At 29.0% G+C, this 8,631-nt stretch overlaps 1 long non-coding RNA gene across 2 annotated transcripts; it reads left to right on the forward strand.

The window, feature by feature from the left end:
- Nucleotides 1-357: 357 nt before the first annotated feature.
- Nucleotides 358-3,363, forward strand: LOC136209280 (uncharacterized). Of its 2 annotated transcripts, XR_010677445.1 has the most exons (5): nucleotides 358-680; nucleotides 1,358-1,408; nucleotides 2,153-2,257; nucleotides 2,634-2,707; nucleotides 3,189-3,363. It is a non-coding gene; the product is annotated as an uncharacterized lncRNA (long non-coding RNA). The 2 variants fall into 2 exon arrangements; XR_010677444.1 differs by lacking the exon at nucleotides 3,189-3,363 and having other exon boundaries at nucleotides 2,634-3,178.
- Nucleotides 3,364-8,631: the final 5,268 nt, after the last annotated feature.

Here is an 8,631-nt window from a genome sequence, read left to right on the forward strand (position 1 = left end):
AACTCTCTCTTATATTGTATGTGTTGTTTGCTAAATTTACTCAGCATATAAACTGGCTAAGCTGACCTTGAGTAAATAAGTGGTGCTGAGTTAGAAGCTGACCTCCAAGAGTGTCAATTCTCAACTCACGAGAAAACAACTTTAGTCAACATCTGACTAAAGTTGTCTTCAAACATATCTCACCAAGCTGACTAAAAGCAGAGTTAATAAACTCTCCAAATTACTTCCAGTCAGCTTAATTAAAACGCGAAAAAGTTATATTAGTTCCTAACCCCCCCTTGGAACTAATTATCAGGGACCAACAACAACTTCTTAAGACTATAAAATCCTAGACACCGCCGCTTACACTACAGTACCAGACTACAAAATCCCGTTAACATCATTGGGGGCGTAAATTGATATCAGAAAATGATGCCTCTGATGACAACTGGCGCGTTTACTTCTATGTCTCGCCTTATCAGCGCACTTTCAATCTGCTCTTCTGGAGTTGGGACGGTCATTTGCGGAAGAGAAGATTATTGGGGTTAAAGAGGATTGTAGGATTAGAGAGCAAGAATTTAAGAATTTTCAAGTGGAGGAGAGAATTAAAACGATTAAGGAGACTAGAGACAGGTTTGGGAGATTCTTTTATCGGTTTCTTGAAGGAGAATCTGCCGCAGATGTTTACGATCTGGTCTCAAGTAAGTCTCCGTTTTTTTGTTTCCTTTCTTTCTATGTCTTGTGCTTGAAGTGTAGTTGCAAAGAAGAAATGACTGATGGTGTGGTGTTTAAGCATTGATTGATTTATTCTGCTAAAAATCTATTAGAGATTGGGTTTTTCTCTGTGTTATGTCTCCTCTTTTTTTTTTTGATATATTGTGCTTGAGCCTCTCTTTTCCATATTCTTTGAAATTTGCAGACTTCCCAAGCTTGGGAAGTGCCACCCTTATCATATCTCCAGCATCAAAATAAGGAGAAAAACAAGTCACTAGGTACAAGTAGTATGTGATTTTATTATTCAATAAATAGATAGAAAATTAGAGAAACTTGAGAGTTTGCTCTCTTCTATTCTTTGGTACACTATACGACTCAAATACTTTCATTTCATACATTTTACACTCTATAATCACAGTCATTCATTTTAGACTATATATTCTCTAAAATATCACACATTAAAATATGTATATTATTGGAAAACAAATATCCTAATGTCATTATACATTCTATATGTCTGATGTGTCTCTATAACAATGCTTAACATCAACATTTCGAATAAGAGCTTCTTTTTAAGTTCTCCTTCTAAGACCCTTTGATAAACTCTCTGAATAGCGAATTCTCCTTCTGTACTAATGGCTTTTCTCCTTTTATTGTGTATCAGGTGCTTACCTGGATATCCTTACAAATGCAGATTGTACAAATGGATTATGTGGTGAGTTTTCTTACTCATTAGCTTTAAAATTATAGGTGAACATCAAGTTTTAATTTGGATCCAAAAATTTAGGGGTTCCAATTTTTTCAGTCCAGCTCTATTTTGCCTAAAATCAGAGTTGAACCAGGACATGTCTAGATGTTTATTTATTTTTCAATTTTGATAAGTTTAGCAAATAAGTTTCGGTTTGGTTTATCTTGCAATCTTCTAAATGTTGATGATTTTTTAATGTTTTCTTCTACATGTTGCTTCTCCATGATTGGGGGTATTTTTGACACTGCTCTAACGGTTTGTTTATCATTATTGTGACCTCTTATGAGGTCTTTTTTTAAGGTTAGATCTTTTCAGATAAGAAATTTTGGTTGTTCGATTCTATTTCACTTGAAATTCAAAAGATAATTGGTTTTCTTTAATGCTTCCGATGAAATGGAGTATATGAATTCGTTGGTCAGTACTATAAATTCAATCTCATCCGTTGTTTTTTGGTTTTGCTCTGTCATGGCAGCCAATTCTTCAAATGCATGTAGGTAATAAGTTTGTGCTTATGTTATTTATCTCTCTTTTTATTCTTGAAGATACATAGATACTCCTGGTGAATTAATGGACAAAGAGTTTCACATTCACATAACATATTATGGGTATAAAACTTAATTATAGAAAACCAATCAAGTTTTTTTTTTCAGTCCAGCTCTTCCATATTTTGGGTTTTACTTATTTTGAGTTCTGATCTATATTTTGCTGTAGGTCATGGCTTTGCATTTACATAACTGATTGGTAAGGATAGAAGGTCTCTTAAGCATACAAGAATATGGTCCTTCAAAGCTTTAGTGGATCTATCAAATGGAAAAGGTATGTCATTTAGATATTTGATACTGTTATATAACATCGCATAGTGACTTTAGCTATGATGTGGAGGGAATCTTTGAGTCATATTGATATCAATGTAAAATGGAAGGACTTGAGTTAATTTAAATTTTTGCAACATGCTTGCCTTCTTTGTTGCATAATGCAAACTGATGTTTCCATATTAATTGATATTTTCTGGTCAATTAGATGGTAAGTAAGTAACCATGTCTAATATGATGTGCTAAACTAATCGATTACATAGTGCTTTTAATAATTTTCTTCAACTCCAATTATTATAAGCACAAATGAATTGGTTTAATATTTAACTTTAACTTTCTTTTTAATGTTAAATTATGGTTGTTGGTATTTTGTTTTTCAGGTACAAGTTGGTTGCATGGGAGTGATGGTCTATGAACTTTAGATATGAATCGTGTACAGCTTGAAGTGCAAATTGTTAAGTTAATCTCTACTCTCCAACATTCCTATTCATTTAGATTTATTATCAAAACTGAAGACCCTCATTTCCTTTCCTTTTGTTATTTGCTTGTCAACATCTTAATGTCCTCAAATCATATTCTGTAAGATGTCCTCAAATTAGTATTCCTCATAATTTTGTACTTATTTGGTTTTGAATATGTATAAATATAATTGAAGTAAAATGGTCTATTAAAAAATAAAGAAATCTTAATTCTAAAAATGCATCTTAAGAAAAAAAGAAAGAAATGCCATGAACTTTAAGCTTTTAACTGGTCAGGCGATGATAACTAAATAAATAAATAGTTTGAAATTGTTATTGGTTTGGTGTTTGAAAATATGGGTGTCTTCAAATAAGAGATAAAATGTTGCTATCATTGTGTGCTTATTTATAATGTTTTAAAATTTATATATATAGATTATGGATAATTATTTTATTTATTTAATTTTTTTTCTTCAGATAAAGACCAAGAGAGAGCCTATCAATTGTGGTGATATATTTAAATCATCTGCAAGATATGCATGGTTTTAATTTGTTTGTCAACACCATCTTCCTTTTGAATTTAGAGGATTAAGATTTTAGAAATGATGTACAAAGTGCAAACAAAAATAACAACAATAATGGTGAAAATAGATAACAGTTAAGAGTTGAATATATATATATATATATATATATATATATATATATATTTTGTGACGTTGGTGTCCATGTTTTATTTTTATGTTAGAATATATCATATACATTAAATGATTAATATTTGATTTAAAATATAATTAATAATATTAGATTAAATTCTTATGAATAAGAATAAGACCCTAACATGTTTTAAACAAAGGGTCCAAATTAAAGTTCTCTAATTTAGTAGCCTAAATTATAATTTGTTCTAACTCAGATAAATGTCACATTCTAAATTGACATAATCTTATTTTTACTTAATTATTATGTTCCTTTCAAAATGAATTAGCTTATTTAGTATTATAAAAATAAATAAATAAATTATTGCAAGTCAACGTGGCATGTATTGAATTAGGAAGAATTAGGTAGTAACCTTATGTGTCAACATATCAGCTTAAATAGTGATGAAAGCTTGCCAAATGTATATAAATTTTCATAAATAGACATGTGTTATCATTGATGAGATTTCATTTATCATAAATATATCTAAAATGAAATTGGAGTGGGGGCGAACCGAAAATCAAATAAATAACTATATAAGATGTGATTTTGCTGTAGTTTTGGGGAGGCTTTGATCATGGAAGGGTTTACATAGGATTGATAATGTTTCTCATTCGTTTTCTTTTTCTTCTTGAAAAACAAAACGTAATCGATCAAGGATAACGAAGAATAAGAATTTATCTATATAGAGCCAACGATCTCGAGCTAAAGTAAACGGTCTCATGTGGACAGTCTAGAATCTGGAATGTTTACACTTATAAGAGGTAATGTTATTTTCACTTTAATACGGTCATAGTTAAGATAATTACAAACTGAAGTGGATAATTGTTTGTAGGTTTCGGTAACGGGAAGAATTGACATTAGTTAATTATTAAACGGTCACGTTCTAAATCATTATATATTGAAAAATAATACTAATATAAAAAAATTGAAACTAAAAATTTATATGGATAGACTCGTAACAGTGTCACGAGTCTAACTGAACCTTCGGTCGGAATTAACGATATGAGTTTAGTTTACACGTTACAATTTCGGTGATAAACGAGAATAGTCCAATAAAAGTGTTTGTTTTAAAATTTAGTTCTAAGTTATTTGTATAATATTTTAGTGACTTTAAATTGTCGAGTTAAAATAAGTTATATATTAGAAGGACCAATACCGATATTTGTTAAATAGAGTTATAAATTTGAATACAAAACTAGGACGAATATACTCCTAATAGTTTAACATGGTTTAACGAGTCTAATAGTATCCATAGTTCTAAATAATTATTCAGTTTAGAATTTTGTTATCGTAACCGAAAATAGTCTGATAAGAATATTTCCTTTTAAACGATATTAAATTTTATTGATACAGAATATTTTGAGCTATTTAGTTCTTGGAGTTGGATTAAATTATGAATCGATGATTTTATATGAATTTTTAACGATTTTAGTTATATTAAAAGATTATTTGATTTTAACGATTGTGATTATTTTTGCGAAAATTGTTATTTGAAGTCAAGTGGTTTTATGATAATGGAATAAATTGAACGTTTGATTGTGAAAAGATACTTGAGCATATTGTGATTTTGTGATTTTTATATCCATCTAGAGTGATCCGGATTGGTGGTTGTGATATTTAAAGACCATGTTCAGTGAGGAACATGGCCTGTGTACACAGTGTAAAGACCTAGTCGGGTATTGGCAGCGAAGTGTGGGGTAAGACCAATACGGGATTAGGCAAGGTTAAAGAGACGTCTTGACTATATATGGTTTATGAAGTTTATGGATTGATACGTAAGGGGAGAAACTCTAGAATGGATATGAGGTTTTTGATATAAGGTTCTATGTGTCGATTATGAGTTGATTTTGATATAAGGTTTTAAGTTCTCGGTTATGAGTTCGTTTTGATATAAGGTTTTATGTTTTCGGTCATCAGTTAAGATTTTGATATAAGGTATTACATTTGATTAATTACGAGTTTATTTGATTACGGATTTGGTTTGATAAAGCGTTTGTTTGTTTGTTTACGAGTTGGTTTGATAAAACGTCGGTTTCAAACGTTTATTTCTTTTATGAACTAGTTTAACGAAACGTTTATTAGATTTGATTCGTTTTGATAAAGTGAAATATAAAATTATAGTAATAAAGTGAAATATACAATCAGTGGTGGAGCCAGAGCTCAAAATCCGGAGGGGCTCCATTGCATGAAGTTTTTTTTTCTTAATAACGATTTAAGTCTTTGATTCATAGTAGTTAAATCAAAAGTTTCAAATTTTTGATAATATAAGGGTAAATTTGATCATAATTAGAAACATTAAGGTACAAAACAACTGAGATTCAATATAAAGTAAAGATAAGGTGCAAAAATACTCTAATGTTTACACCTAAAAACAATTTTACCCATAACGTCTAAAATGGTACAATTTTACCCTTAACGTTGGCAGCCAAAAGCAATTTTATTCTTAACGTTGACAGTTTGGTCAATTGGAGAAATTATTCATCAAATTGTATTCTCGGTCATGAATTTTGTAACTAAAAAAATACAATTAGAAATAATAGAGGAGAATGAGGTTAATAATGATTAAAAATGATACTTAATATTGATATTTTTAAAGGATAATAAGGTTTAAGAGAAAAAACTAAAATGAGATAAAAAGTGAGGAGGGGGAGATTCGAACATAGGACCAAATGGATGTAAAGCTTCCTTTAACTATCACTCCAACCAACTATGCAAACTTAGTTTTATGTTATATAATCACACTCTACATTATAAGTATTAATTTTAACTATTTTGGTTCCTGCTCGGAACTGAACCATTATTCGTCAAGGGTGTTCCGGAGAGTCGGAGGGTCAGGAGACCCTCCCTTACCCCCCTAGATCCGCCCCTGTATACAATTAAATCATTATCATGTTAATCGGTGTGTCAACAAGTTAAAACGTCTCAATAAATTAAGAGAACTACCTAAAATAGGTAGAACTACGTGGCTTTGATTCCCGGTTTAAATATTAAAAGATGTTCGGGATACGTAAGAAGCTTGATAGAATTATCAAGTCCAAGCCAAATAATTAATAAAACTTTAGGTAGTCCAAATAAATTTTTATTTGTAGAAAAATCGGTTCGCCTTTTTGACTTACGAACGTCCGTTATCTTATTTTCCCTTCATACCCGATGTCATTTTGGGTCGGGTGTTACATATATAGTAAAGAGTTGAAAATAAAATTGTTTTTATTTAAAATATTATATAGTAGAATCTCAACAAAGTCTACTTTTAAAACTCTTCATTATTTGATATTTAAATTTGAAATATATATTTTAAGATTAATTGTTAAAATTCAGTTTTTATGTTAGATTTTCAAATTTAAACACATCATAGATTTAAGAGTTATTATATTAACTGAAAATTCAAAATATAATTATGAATGGTAAAAAGAAAATCACGATATTTAAAAACTGATATCAATAAATTAAATTTTTTTTATGGTAGTAACAAATTAATCTTATAATCATGTTTAAATAGCAAATAGTTAAGAATTTGAGTCCAAATTGGATTCTGTATAGTTTATCACCATAAATATTCATTGCCACTCTAATATTAATATTTTGATTGAGTTTCTAAAGTTCTTTATGTATATTCTTCGGAACCACGCATTATGTAGTATTTCAATTTTTTTTATACATTGATTATTTCAATGGATAGGTCTTATTTTGTTTCTAGAAGTTAAAACTTTGTTACATATATTTGTAATATTTGGCACACTTTCATAAATATAATTTTACAAGATAATACCTTTAAATAAACTAATTAATGGGTAATAAATATCGTCTATTATTACAAGAGGCTCTAGATAAAACATAATATCAACTACTATAAATATTTTTTATATGTGGACATACTATAAAATGTTTAAGTTAACAAAAAAATGTCACTTCAATATAAGAAAACACATAGGGATAGAGAAGAGTTAAGATGTTTTTGAATGGATTTTAAGCATTGAAAATGAAAAAAAATATTACTTCAATCATTCATATATTTGATTGCATTAAATTAGTTTTACTTTCGAATATTTTTAACCATTTTCTAAGTTATAAGTACAATATTCTTTGAATTGAACAAATACTAATATATATACATGTACAATAATATTATATTGAAAATAAATATGCTAAAAAGAAAAAGAAGACTGTGCATTGCACGGGTGAAAAGCTGGTATTAGTAAAGAAATGAAAAAAAATTATGTGCATTGCAATTTATAATATTAAAAAAACCACAGACATATCTGTGAATTAATAAACCATATGGATTTTTTTTAAATTGCTTTTTTTTTAATGTTAACCTCTTTTATTATTTAGATTTTGAAACTTTAGTTTATTTGTATAAAAGTTAAATTATTCTCGAGATAAAATTTTTCTTTTTTATGAAAACTCTCGAGATAAATTCTTTTCAAAAGTTATTTGTCACTAATATATATTTATTTTAAATTATATAATAGTGTTTCAAATTATATATATTAGAGATAAGATGATAGAGTTTTAGATTTTATTTTTAATTTTGTAGGATTTTGAATTATTCAAATCACATGTTTGGATACTAAACTAAATTTGGAACTATTTTCATATTCCTAAACTGTCACACCCGACCCTAAATGACTTCAATCGGCATCGGGCGTGAAATAGAAAGACAATAATCAGTACTTAGAAGTCTCCAATTTATCCATTACAATTGAAATACCAAAGTTCTAATAATAATTCTAACAATAAGCAGCCAACTTCCAAATTTAGACACGGACGTGACATAAACCATCTCCATTATATTAAACTTCTCAACTATATTATATTAAATTTCTGCGCACTACATCATATTACCCAGTTAGTCATAATAATTTAATTTTATTAATAGATTATAATAATTAATTACATCACTTCAATATAAATATCATAAACTATTCCATTACTTTTTAATTCACATATCCGTTGAAGTTTTTATAGGATAATTTCCCCAAATAGCCTATGAAGCATGGAAACGTTGATGAATCAACGTTTCCACGCTTTCACAAGATGAGGGAAACGGAAACGCCCGGAAACGGAAACGAACCGTTTCCGGGCACGTTTCTGTAAATAAGGAAAACTAGAAACGCGTTTCCAATCTCAGGTCTGTAAACCCATTCGAATTCCAGATTCATGAACTGAAATTTGATTAACTGATACGTTTAATCATCAGTTCAAAAGTCGTTCTCAAATCTAT

The sequence above is a fragment of the Euphorbia lathyris genome, chromosome 10, assembly GCF_963576675.1.
Source record: "Euphorbia lathyris chromosome 10, ddEupLath1.1, whole genome shotgun sequence".
NCBI classification, from domain to species: domain Eukaryota; kingdom Viridiplantae; phylum Streptophyta; class Magnoliopsida; order Malpighiales; family Euphorbiaceae; genus Euphorbia; species Euphorbia lathyris.